At 47.2% G+C, this 13400-nt stretch overlaps 1 pseudogene; it reads right to left on the bottom strand.

Annotated features, from left to right (window-relative positions):
• Positions 1-10389: 10389 nt before the first annotated feature.
• LOC136128536 (tumor susceptibility gene 101 protein pseudogene) lies at positions 10390-11505 on the bottom strand (annotated as a pseudogene).
• Between the last annotated feature and the right edge of the window lie 1895 nt (positions 11506-13400).

Here is a 13400-nt window from a genome sequence, read left to right as displayed (position 1 = left end):
GTATTACAGCCCTTTATTCCCAGGTTCCATCACTTTAGGTACACGGCTCTATACCCAAGATAGGACCCTATGGCTACAGCCAGCACCCTACTCCAGGTTAATTGTGCCGTGGCCCCAATTCCAAGACATCTCACACATATCTTTGGGGTTCATGTTTCAAAGGTGAAACATGTCTTCTGCAACCGAGAAAGGATCCTGGGGGTCGGCGTCTTTCTATGGTTGCCTGTGCTTCCTTCCTCCCCTGGAATCTTCGCCTTTATCCACACCTTTCGTGAGTAAACTGCGTGGTCTTGAGAGTCCTCCCAAGTATCCAACCCCATGTAATTGCTGCACCTTCACTCAAGCTTTGGTTGGGGCTGTTGCGTCTCTCATTCAGGAGGTGTTTTTCAGTCTTGTCTTCAAGGAAGGAGTTGGGGTAAGAGCAGAAGCGGAATCCCTTTCCTCCCAGGAAAATTCTTAGAAATTTATGGATGCGTGTGGGGAAAGGATCCACTGAGGTCTCAGCCACACTCATTGCTGACCTGGCTTAGGGAAGCTGATGACCTCCACTGACATGCAGGAGTAAATTATAAGACAATTTGTTAATGTATGTCATTTGTGCAGACCGGAATATTCCCACCCACGTGACCCAGTGCCTCCCTTCCAGAAGGTAGACCCATATGGGCACGAGAAGAAAGGGAGGTTCATAGGGGCCTGACTGTCACGCTATCAGGTAAGACAACTTGCATCTATTTAATGGGGTCGGTCCAGGGTACTGCCCTGTTGTAAGGGGGACGGCTTTGCCAAGAGGATCAGAGAAGTAAAGGTCTCCCACCTTGCCTGCGCCATCCCTGTGACTTCTAAGCTTCCGTGGCACCAGAACGCCCCACCGTAGCCACTCTCACACACACACACCACACACCCTCTCCTTTCAGATAAGACAAGGTGGTCACAGCCAGGAGTCACCAGGACTGGTGGTTCAGGTACCAACCACCTGCACTGTGCACCTGTCCTGCCGCATATCAGCCGGTGGCCGAGCTGCCCCCCTCCCATCCCCTGTGGCTCAGTGCCTTAGTCAACAAAATAGGTCACACGATTGTCATCAGGACCACAAAGTGCTTAGAAGCTCTCCAGGCACATAGCAGGTGCCACATCCATTTTGGCTGAAGTTGTCTGCATCCTGCCGTGTCTTTTGAGGATGACCTGGCACATCTCTGAGACATGGTGGATTGATTTTGCAGTTTGGTTTTGAGGGCAGCCTTACCTTATTTCAAGTTCTCGTGGGGCTGGTCTATAGCAACCTCCTTTGCTAGTTTTCAAGTCTGTTATTGAAAATGTTGTATTATGTTTCTATTTTTAATTTTTAATACTTACCTTGAATTATCTGGACATCATTAATTTCTTCCCCTCCCCGGAGAAACTTTCTACGGATAACCTCCTGAAAGCAGTCACTGGCAGAAACCCTCCCTGGAAGTGGGGACACATGCAGTGAGAACTTGCCCACTGGCCACCATTTCACGGTGACTCCCAGATCCTAAGACAGGGGCTGGTACTTCTCTTTGTGTCTGTGGCGCTTCTAGTGGTGCTGACCTGGTGTCTCCCCTTCTGGTCTAGATGCCCCACATGGAAGACACTAATGTTTCAACATCATGAACACTAGGGATATTTCCACACTTCCTCATCCATCTGTTCATCCACTCGATAAACACGCGTTCCGTGACTGCCGTGGGGCAGGATGGCAACGGGTGGGAAGACGGCAATAAGCAAAACAGGCCAACCTCTGCTCCGTGGATTTGACATTTTGATTGGGATAGCCAGACACCAAACAGGCTGAAACACGCTGTGAAGAAAGACAAAGCGGCGTAGGCTGACAAAGCACAGCAGGTGATGTGGTATTTTATCTTAGTCTCCTCTGGTAGAGCGATGTTGAACATGGGTGAAGGAAGTGAGAAGTGGTCCCGGCTTCCAGAGCAAATAGGAGATCAAAGTCTCCGCGGAAGAAGTCAGTCTGGCACGTTGGGAGGGTGGGAGGCTGGGGGTCGGGCAAGTCCTTCTGGGAAAATGGAGAGTGGTACCACCTGAGGGCAGGGGGGCTGCACCTGGATCTGGTTAGGCCCTTTAACAGACTTTGGGTTTGGGAGTGACAAGATCTCACGTGTGTTTAGAAGAAGGAGGCTGGCTCCTGTGTAGAATCAAGAGGGGAAGAGCAGAGGGAGGGGAGTTAAGAAGGCATCACGTTGTTTCAGCAGGTGTGCTGGGCCGTGAGATGTGGCATTGTGGGTGAAGTCTAGGTGCGCTGCGTTCGGTGTAAATAAAGCTGGTGCCAGGTTTCCGTCTCCGCAGCCAGTTACAGAGGTCAGAGTTGCGGTGCCATTTATTGAGATGAGAATGGCTGGAGGCAGCAGGGGTGGGGGGGCTGCAGTCCAAAATTGGTGGATGTTTACACTTGCGATGCGTCTTAGACTTCTGTGTGGAGACTGAGCAGAGGTGTCGAGTCTGAGAAAGTTCAAGTGAATGGCGTGCACATGGAGTTGGCCTTGAAACTGCTGGTGTTCAAAGCCACTGGACTGCAGGAGGGTGGACACAGAGAGCAGGAGGTCTGAGGATAGCCCCAGGGCACTCGATTTCAGAGGTCAGTAGGTTAGGAAGAAAGTGAGACGTGAATAATGATGGTGCAGAGGGCGAGCACGGTGGTTTGGGCGGCACTGGGGCTAACATGGTCATGGTCATCTTGGCGTCATGTCAAGGGAGCCATGATGGTGGTGCTGTGGGTGATAGGGCTGCTGTAGGCAATGGTCACAGTGCTTCTAGACTCTTCTGTTCCTGGTGTGGGATTGACACTCGAATTGATTCGTCATCTGGTAGCTGCTTTATTATTTATTCTATTATGTCCCCTAGCATGTGAAGAGCCCCTCAAATTGAGTTACACACGAGTCTTTCGCCCAGCTCTCTAATCATCAATTATTCCACGCTTGAATGAATTTTAAAATACATGCAATAAAATGCAGTGGCTCGCTACCAGACACTGGGAGACAAGAATTACATTTTTGAGTCTGTTAATGTAGACTCTTAGGGTGGAACATTAGCTTTAATCTTGTCTCCAGATGCCAGATACCTTTCCTTCTACCTTACAGCACACTGCTAATTCTCGAAATTACATCTGTTAAAGCTGAGATGGTATCTATCACAGTTGCTTAGAATGATGAGGAGTTATCCTAATGAAAATAAATATCCTGCCAAGTGTGGTTTGCTCTCTTTGCCGTTTTTTTTTTTTTTTTTTTTTTTTTTTTTGTGGTATGCGGGCCTCTCACTGCTGTGGCCTCTCCCGTCGTGGAGCGCAGGCTCCGGACGCGCAGGCTCAGCGGCCATGGCTCACGGGCCCAGCCGCTCCACGGCATGTGGGATCCTCCCGGACCGGGGCACGGACCAGCATCCCCTGCATCGGCAGGCAGACTCTCAACCACTGCGCCACCAGGGAAGCCCGGTTTACTCTCTTTGAATGCAGTGTTTGGTTTTTCCCAATTTCACATCCACAGTAGGTGCTGGCTGGTTCAGCAGTCCAACATGGCAGGGGAGAAAACAATGTCCACCTTCTGCTTGGCTCTGTTCACCTGGGAGCTCTTTCCAGCAACACCTGTAGTAGCCTCAGTAACTCAAAGTCTGGCGTGGAAGTATACTTCTAAGAAGGATTCCAGAAGCCAAGTTCAGTGCCCAGGGTTTGTTTGCGGTGTTGGGGGAGCTGACTGTCCTGCCTCCACTCCCCCATACTGAGCCCCACCTGCTGACCCCAGGGGAACACTGTCCTGTCCCGTTAGTCCTCCCGGCCTTGGTCTCTGCTCTTCTTGCAGCCAGGGGTTTGCTATTTCACTCACCTCGCTCCTGGTGAAATTTCTACAGAGGCTGGTGCCCCCGGGATGGTCATGCCTCATCCGTCCCTGGACCCCACTGTGCGGGGAGCTGTTTGTTGGTGGGACCACTGCCTCTCCACGCTGAGCCATGCGGGGACTGGTTTTGTGTCTTATTTACTTCCCTGCTTCCAGCATAAGGCTTGGTGTGAGGTCCACGTTCTTTTTTTTTTTTTTTTTAAATTTATTTATTTATCTTTGGCTGTGTTGGGTCCTCGTTTCTGTGCGAGGGCTTTCTCTAGTTGCAGCGAGCGGGGTCCACTCTTCATCGCGGTGCGCGGGCCTCTCGTTGCGGAGCACAGGCTCCAGACGCGCAGGCTCAGTAGTTGTGGCTCACGGGCCCAGTTGCTCCGTGGCATGTGGGATCTTCCCAGACCGGGGCTCGAACCCGTGACCCCTGCATTGGCAGGCAGATTCTCAACCACTGCGCCACCAGGGAAGCCCGAGGTCCACGTTCTTGAACTCATAAATGAATGAGGAATGAATGAAAAAGAAATATTCTGAGTTGAGATGGCACTGCCTATCCTGTCCAGGGAAGCCCTAACCCTGTGAAAGCCTCCGAGTCCATGATTCCTGCTCTGTCATGCTCCTGACACTGGTCTCCATATGTATCAAACAGGGAGGACAGCCCGGCCTTCCCCATGCCTTCAGGACGAGTGGTGATGCATGCACGTCACCTGGTTCCTGGTAACCTACTCCAATCTCAGAAGGACTAGCAGAGGAAGGCAGAGCCTTGACCAGATTTACGTGGGGTTGAGAGTATCAGGATTACGTGCAGCCTCAAAGCGCCAGGGAGGATTGCTGTCCACAGCAGTCCTCGGAGATGTGTTCCTGAGACAACAGAGGGCTCTATTTTAGTGGCAGGAACCTCAAGGTATCTTTTGAGTTACTGGAGAACAGAAGTCACAGGGCCTCCTGGACGTGCTCATCTGAAGGCTATTTTCAGCAGGAGGAGAACAGAGCATTGCTGGTAGCTGCTTTTAAGCCATGACGGACAGTTTCCTGGACCTCTGACTTCCCTTGAAGACTTTCATCTAGATGTATCTTTCCTTTTACTCCCAAGAGCCTTCCTGGGGGGTCAAGGAGGAGTCTGTGTTGTGGGTGAGAGGTGGGTGGGTCAGAGGGCTTCCTGACGTCACAGCCAGTACTGGACAGAGGAATTGCAGGAGGGCTCCACCTTGCTGGCCAGCTCGGCGTACTCATTTGACCGGTGGAGACTCCGATGCCCCGAATGAGGAAGTGCCAGGTAACGGAAGGATCTCTCCCTTCCTCAGGAGTCCGGACATCTGCTCCAGCACAATGTACTGTGTGGCCATGGACTAGCCCCTTCCCCCCTGCCTGTTCAGAGTCCCTTGAGGGCTTAGTACAGAAGGCAAGGACTCTCCTCTTCCGCACTGATCATTGCAGGGACAGGAAAGAGCCCCCGCCTCACAGCATCGCTTCTCCTTGAATCTGTGGTTGAATGATAATAATGGGGAGAGTGGTTCTCACGGGGTCTTTGGTAGCTGAGACGCAGAAGCCAAGATGGAAACTGGAACATGTCCTCGGATGGGGCGATGACAAAAAAATCTGCTTTCTTTTTTATCAAAGGTAGCATATCCATTGGTGTGTGGACTTTTTATTTCTGAGGATGAATTTCTCTCAGTTTATTTCAATAAGTGCACACTGGGCACAGGCTCTGGGTCAGGCACAGGGACACAGGATGAGTAAGATGTAGCCTGTCCTGGCAAAAACTCTGGGTTCAGGTTTGGTCTGAGGGCTCCAAAGGGCCACCCCCTCCTGTAGCCCCCAAGCCAGGCCTCTGGCTGCTGTTGAGTGGGTATGTGACCTTACCCTGGTCAGTCAGATGCTTGAAAATGGAGCCAAAGCTGGGAAAGGAGCATCCTTGGCAGGCATGGATGGAACGGAAGGATGTAGCTGCAGCCACCGTCAGGGAGGTAGGTGGTGGTGCCAGGGGCTCAGTGCCATTTGTACTGTCCACAGATGAGCATGTACAGGCGGCTTCCTGAGGGCTGTTCTGCCCGTGGTCCATGCTTCCGCTCTCCCTTTGCTCCTGTTCATATTCCAATCTGCCAAATAGCTTTTCGATGAATTCCTTTTACTATTTAATCAGTCGGAGTCCGTTTCTGCTGTTCATAATTAGAACCTCAACTCACTTAGAACTGTAACTCATACAACTTCACCTCAATTAAGCTCTCTTAAAGCTTTGATAAGAGCCACAGTTGTTCTGGGGGAAACTGGAGAAGTCTGCACACAATTCAGATGCAGGAACTGAGCAGGGGGCTGTCCCTCGTTGAGGGAGCATTCAGCTTGTCTCCATGGGTGGCAGTTAGACCCAGAAGAGTGGTCATCTTATAGGATGTTAGATGTGAAGCAGGAAGAGGAAGTCTTGGGGAATCCTGAAGGGTGGGCTCCTGAGCAGGTGTGGGACACGTGTCTGGAGAACTCTCAGAAGTTGTTGGGAACAATTTTGAAGAGAGCTAATATCTCCCAGTTAGGCCAGGGAAAGCTCATGCCATCATAATTTGATGATTAAAACGAGGCTTCATTTTGTGGATATAGTACAGGCTCATGGGACCTTGCTCATATGGGTCATACATTAAAATACAAACGTTTATGCTTTTGGATAACAAAGGAGTTTTCTTATTGTTTATACTTATCATATTTTCCCATACTTTTGTTTTCATTGGGGATATTTTTTGTAATATTTCCTAATCTGAATCCTTGTCTGGGGCAAGACTTCTGGAAGGTCTGAATGAACAGCTTGGCAAATCCTGTCCCCCACAAGGCATACACAATACTGGACAAAACTGTCAAAAATAATCTCTTAAAGTTTCTGTCAAATTGGCCAAAGTCATACAGCAAGTTGAGAAGCATTTATTCAAGAAAGTCTACTGAAACTCGGTTTAAAAAATAGTGGGAGGGCTTCCCTGGTGGCGCAGTGGTTGAGAGTCCGCCTGCCGATGCAGGAGACACGGGTTCGTGCCCCGGTCCGGGAAGATCCCACATGCCGCGGAGAGGCTGGGCCCGTTAGCCATGGCCGCTGAGGCTGCGCGTCCGGAGCCTGTGCTCTGCAATGGGAGAGGCCACAACAGTGAGAGGCCCGCGTACCGCAAAAAAAAAAAAAAAAAAAATCTCTGATTTAAAACTGATTTAAAAGACAAGTTAAAAAACTGATTTAAAAGACAATTACACAAAACAATAATTATAAAGTTGTTCTGTTGGCCTTATATGAATATGTAAATTTATGACAATAATAGCACAAAAGAGAAGACAAGGAATGGAAATAAACTGGAACAAGGAAATGAAACCAAAGCGTAATATGGATCCACAGGAAGAAATTAAGAGTAATGGAAAGTTAATCTAAGAGATTCTAAAATGCAATTTCTCCTTCTTCCTTAAAAACTTAAAAAATATAAGATTATTATAGTAATAATAATAATAATTATAATAACACTGTATTGTTAAGTTTATATCATATATAGACATGCTATAGATGACAATAATAGCATAAAATGGGGGAAGGGAATAAAGCAATGATGGAGAAATTTTCTATATTTTACTGGAATTAGGCGCTATTAATATGAAGTAAATTGTTGCAAATCAGGATACATATTGAAATCCACGCAGCAATCATTAAGAAAAGAACTCAAACATTATAGTAAAAAATTCACTAAAAGAATTAAAATGCACCATAGGAAAACATTTAATACAAAAGAAAGTAATAAAGGAGAAAGAATAAAAAAGACATGAGATATACACAAAACAAATAGCAAATGGAATATGTAGATCCAATCATACCAATAATAACATTAAATGTGGATAGACACACCATGCAAAAGACAGAAACTGTCATAGTAGACAAGTTAATAAGATCCGATTATATGCTGTCTATAAGAGACATGTACTGACATTCAAGGACACAAACAGGTTAAAAATAAAAGTATGGAAAAAAGATATATCATGCAAACAACAACGAGACAGTTGGAGTGGCTGTAGAATTATCAGGCAAAATAGGTCTTGAGACAAAGGGTCATTTTATAATCACATAAGGGAAAATTCATCAGGAAGGCAGAATAGTTATAAATATATATGCACTTAACAAAACCCCAAAATATAATAAGTAAAACCCCACAGAATTCAAGGGAAAACAATACACAATTCAGCAATAAGATTTGGAGACTTCAGTACCCCTCTCAGTAATGGATAGAGCAACTAAACAGAAAATCAAGGATGCAGAAGATCCGTACAACACTATTGACAAACTTGACCCAACCGACCTCTATAGAACACTTCCCCTAACCACAGGAGAACACACTTTCCTTTCAAGCACACATGGACTCTTCTCGAGGAAAGGCCATGTCTACGCCATAAAACAATTGGGAAGCAGTTGCAGGACCAGCTGCTGCTTCATACCAGTGAGGTAAATCAACAGACCACAGCCAACAAAGTGAGTGTGGAGGTCCCAAAACGTACAAAGATTCTGCAATTTTCCTTCTATACTACGCCTTGGAGTTTCTGAGCTCAGGGAAGACATAGACCTTCTTTTAAAGGATCTCCAACTACTTAAATCAGATTCACCCATAATAATCTTCCTTTTGATTAAATGTCAATTGACTAATTGACTCTAATTACTTCCACAAGATCCCTTCACAGCAGCAATTACAATGTATTTGATTGAATAAGGGAGAGAAGGTGCATGTATGCTACAAAATGGCATTTTCCTCCCTACGTCCTCCAGTCACAAGGGACTATCCCTCGCAGTATGCTGTAGCCAGAAAGGTACTGGGAAGGGCATTCTAGGGAATGTAGTATAGGACGTAAAGGCGTTCAATTAATAACTAAAAATCTTCCCACAAAGAAAAGCCTAGACCCAGATGGCTTCATTGTCGAATTCTACCAAACATTTAGACTATAAATACTGCTAATTTTTACAAACTCCTCCAGGAAATAGGAGAGGAGGGAATACTTCCCAACTCATTCTATGAGGCCAGTTATTACTCTGATACCAAAGTCAGACAGAGACATCACAAGAAAAGAAAACTCAGACAAACATCCCTTGGGAATATAGGTACAAAAATGCTCAAAAAATATTGGCAAACCAAATCAAGAAATGTATAAAAAGGATTATACACATGATCAAATGGAATTCATTCCAGGAATTCAAGGTTGATTTAACAGCTGAAAATCAATTAGTACAGAATACTAACAAGACAAAAACCATGATATAGACAGAAAAAGCATTTGACAAAATCCAACACCCATTTATGATACAAACTTTGGACTACCTAGGAATAGGAAAAAGCTTCTTCAGCTAGATCCAGGGCATTTATAAAAAACTAATAGCTAGTGTCATCTTTAAATGTGAAAGACTATATATTTTCTTCCTAAGGTCAGGAAAAGGCAAGGACATCCAATCACACTACTTTTATTCAACATTGGAAGTTTTAGCTAGTGCATTAAGGCAAAAAAAGGAATAAAAGGCATTAAAATTGCAAAGAAGAAGTAAAACCATCTTTATTCACAGATGATATGATCTCAGATGCGTAAATCCTAAGTAATCCATACACACACACAAACCGACATGAACTAAAAAACAACTTCAGCAAGATTGCAGGATATAAATCAATATACAACATTCAATTGTATTTCTGCATACTAGCAATAAACAATCTAAAATGAAATTAAGAAAACAATTCCATTTATAATAAATACTTAGGAATAAAATTTAAAAAGAAAGTATAAAACATACACCAAAAATTATAAACACTGTTGAGAGAAATTAAGATCAAAATACATGGGGAGATGCTTAAGTTCATGAATTAGAATTGTTAAGCTATTGTTAAGATATTATAAGCAATATTGTTAAGATTACAATTCTTCCCAAACTGACCTATAGTTTCCACATAAATCCTATGACATCCTAGCAGTTTTTCTTGCAGAAGCGAACAAGCAAATGCTCAGAATAGCCAGTCCTGAAAAAGAGAAACAAAATTGGAGGACCTATATATAGGTTTATATAGGAATATAAAAAGAACTCTTACAACTTAGTAAAAATAAAATAAATAGCGCAGCAAACGGGCAAAAATTTGAATAGCTGCTGAAAAGATGCTCAACATCATTAAGGAAATGAAAATATCGACCACGAGATCCAATTACATAACCACTAGTACGGCTAAAAAAAACAACAACAGATAATAACAAGTGTTATAATAACAAGTGACAAGGATGTGGAGAAAGTGAATGCCTCATACTTTTTTTTTTTGCAACAAATTTTATTTAGCATGGTCAGTCCCAACATTCAGCACAAAAAGAGTTTACAGAGGATAGAAATTGCATTAATAAAAGCCAGTCTTTACCAAAAGGAAACAGAAAATATATTATTGATTCAAAATATTTTACACTTGAATGATAAACTGCAATAACTTATTCTGGGCACCTACTGATGTAAGAGAAAGGAAGACAAGACAAGAATGCTTTAGAAGAGCTCAATCTCCAGCTGGTATCACTGGAGGCAGTAGAGGTCACTAAGACTGGCAGTGTTTCTTGCTTCCTGCATTAATGCCCTCAGCTGGAACTGTTTGCAGGACAGAAGACATACATGCTTCAGGAAGACGTCCAGGTCTATTACTCCCCGCCTCAAGGCTTCTCCCAGGTGAAGGATAGTGTCTCCAATAGCATTTTCCTCTGCATACAGATTTAGGATCTGTTTGTATAGTGGGGCTGTGGGAATGATAGCTTCATCAATATCATTGTTTTCAGATCGATTTTCCATTTTCTCCAGAGTAGAACTGAGTTCTACATCCTTCTTTCTCAAAAGTTCTACGTTTTCATCAACCTCAGCTACTTCTTGATCTAAACAGGTAACCATCTGTTCCAGTTTCTGGTGACCTTTTTTCAGGTCTTCTTCTGTTCGTTTCAAGGCATTGAGCTCTGCCTGGGCACGATCCATTTCCTCCTTCATCCGCCATCTCAGTTTGTCACTGACTGCTGAGATGAGAGAGGCTCGGACAGTGTGTCCTCGCTAATTGTGCCATCCCTCCTGGGACCAACGGTGGTCACAGGAGGCTGGGAAGGGTACTGGGAACCTGTGGTGGCAGGATACTGACTGCCAGGTGGGTTAGGACGGCCTGGGTCACCACTGGGATTGGAAGGGTATCTGGATGGGTATGCAGAAATTCCACCTGGTGTACTGGCTCGTAGGAAGTATTTGGTGACCCTGTTGCCTGGTATGGTGGATAGGATGCTGAGATAGTAGGATGAGAAAAGACTGGAGGTTCTTCTCCAAACACTACAATCATGACTTGAACAAGCCCCGAGACTGACTGTGTTTCCATTCATGTAGATAAGGAAGATATATCTTCCCGTTAGCGTCCACATGCTTTCCTGTTTTAATAGTCATTGAACTAGTAGGCTTCACAAAACAGATAGGGGGATTGTGCAGCCATGTGTCCAGCAGCCAGTGGCATATTGGATTATTTATATGTATACCTCTATAGGGCACAGGAATTGTTCCCGTGAGCTTCATCAGCTCCCTGGAACTGCCATCATTAAAAACATACGAATCGGGCTTCCCTGGTGGCGCAGTGGTTGAGAGTCCACCTGCCGATGCAGGGGACATGGGTTCGTGCCCCGGTCCGGGAGGATCCCACATGCCGCGGAGCGGCTGGGCCCGTGAGCCATGGCCGCTGAGCCTGCGCGTCCGGTGCCCGTGCTCCGCAGCGGGAGAGGCCACGACAGTGAGAGACCCGCGTACCGCAAAAAAAAAAAAAAGAATCTTTGTGTCACCAATGTACTGAACATTGAGCCTTCTTAAACGGCTGTTTGCCTGCAAAGGCTGTCTTCATGTCTCCTAGTTCCCACAGCACGACATCTCAGGAAGATCTCATGGCCTGAAGAATCTCTGTAAGTGATTAGGACTCACTCTCTGGCGTGAAAATCCCATTGAGTCCACACGGAAACTTCAACCTGATATCCAGTCCGGAGTCCTCTCCCTCCACCCTGCCCTGAGATGTCCCCCGGCACCTGCTCTGGGGAAGGGAGCATGGTTTCCTCTGGCTGGCTTCCTGCAGGGCTCTAGGGTGCCTTTTCTTCCTGGCGTGTTGGGAGCATGGAAAAAGGAGGCAGACAACTCTCCATGACTGGTGGACTTGTCCAAGCCACTTGAGGAAGCTTCAAGACGACTACTCACTGGAACCGGGTGCCAATGAGGGAGCGGAGAAAGGAGAAGTTTGCATGTTGCTATGAGCACCAGGGTCAGACTGAGGCCCCTGGGGGCTTCCCCAAAGTGGCTATAGATGAGTCAGTCGGTCAGTGCATTAACTTTTTTTTTTTTTTTTTTTTTTTTTTTTTGCGGCACGCGGGCCTCTCACTGTTGTGGCCTCTCCCGTTGCGGAGCACAGGCTCCGGACGCGCAGGCTCAGCGGCCATGGCTCACGGGCCCAACCTCTCCGCGGCATGTGGGATCTTCCTGGTCCTGGGCACGAACCCGTGTCCTCTGCATCGGCAGGCGGACTCTCAACCACTGTGCCACCAGGGAAGCCCTGCATTAACTTTTTATTGGGGTTATTTCTTCAGACCAATATTATTTCAGGGAGGACAAATGCTTTTTGGCTAACTAATCTGGAGCCCTGAACGTCTAACTGTGCCTAAGGCTCCTGGCGCCATCATCTGCTGTGGGATGCTTGTAGCCCATGCGGATATGCATGGAGCCCGGGGGCCAGCCAGAGTCATCAGGGCTGGCAGGAGAGACGGGTGCTCTGGGGTCCTGTGGAAAGCCCACCCTCTCACCTCCCACAGTCAGATGGAGGTGAAGGTAGGTGTGTTTGTCTCCTTGTGGGTGTGACGGGAGGACAGAGCCCGTCGGGGACACCGGCTGTCTTGACTGATGGGAGGGTTGCTGGGATGCATGTGGGGTCCGCGTGGGGAGGGGCTCCTTCTGGGTCCAGCACCATCTGAACAGGGGTCCTGGGATGCCCTCGGGGGCAGTCAGGGTCCACATTTAGCTGAGCCGAGTGGGGTGGGTGTGCCTGGGCCCCTGAAGCTGTCCGGGGTGGGAGGTTACTGGGGCTGCCCTGGGGTCAGCACAGACACCTCGAGGCTGTGTTCCCCGTCCTCTGTCTGAGGCCCGTGCCCCCCAGGGAGGGGGTGGAGTTCACAGGCTAAAGAGGGAAAAGGAGAGTGCCAGTTTTTTGTTCTTTGGGACCGAGGGAGGGGGCTGGCTGGAAGTCTCCGTCCTGGCACTGGAAAGACCGCCAGGCCTGGCCTGGTTTGGGCAAATGCGGGACCTCAGAGCCCTTCTGGCCTCGTCCCCTCCCACCTGCGGCTGGGGCCTCTTGCTCCTCAACTCTCTGCTGTGGCTGGTCCCGCCGCCTCCTGTTCGCTGAAGGACTCCTGGAACACAGCCTCTCTGCCCCAGCCACACATAAGGCCAGGCTGCCCTGGGGGCGGCGGGGGCGGGGGGGAGCGGGACATGGGCCAGGCAGCATTATCCCCATTTCACAGATGGGCCAACTG

The sequence above is a fragment of the Phocoena phocoena genome, chromosome 9 (assembly GCF_963924675.1).
Source record: "Phocoena phocoena chromosome 9, mPhoPho1.1, whole genome shotgun sequence".
In the NCBI taxonomy this organism is placed as follows: Eukaryota; Metazoa; Chordata; class Mammalia; order Artiodactyla; family Phocoenidae; genus Phocoena; species Phocoena phocoena.
The sequence above is the reverse complement of the archived record's forward strand: the minus strand, read 5'-3'. Positions and strand labels throughout refer to the sequence as shown.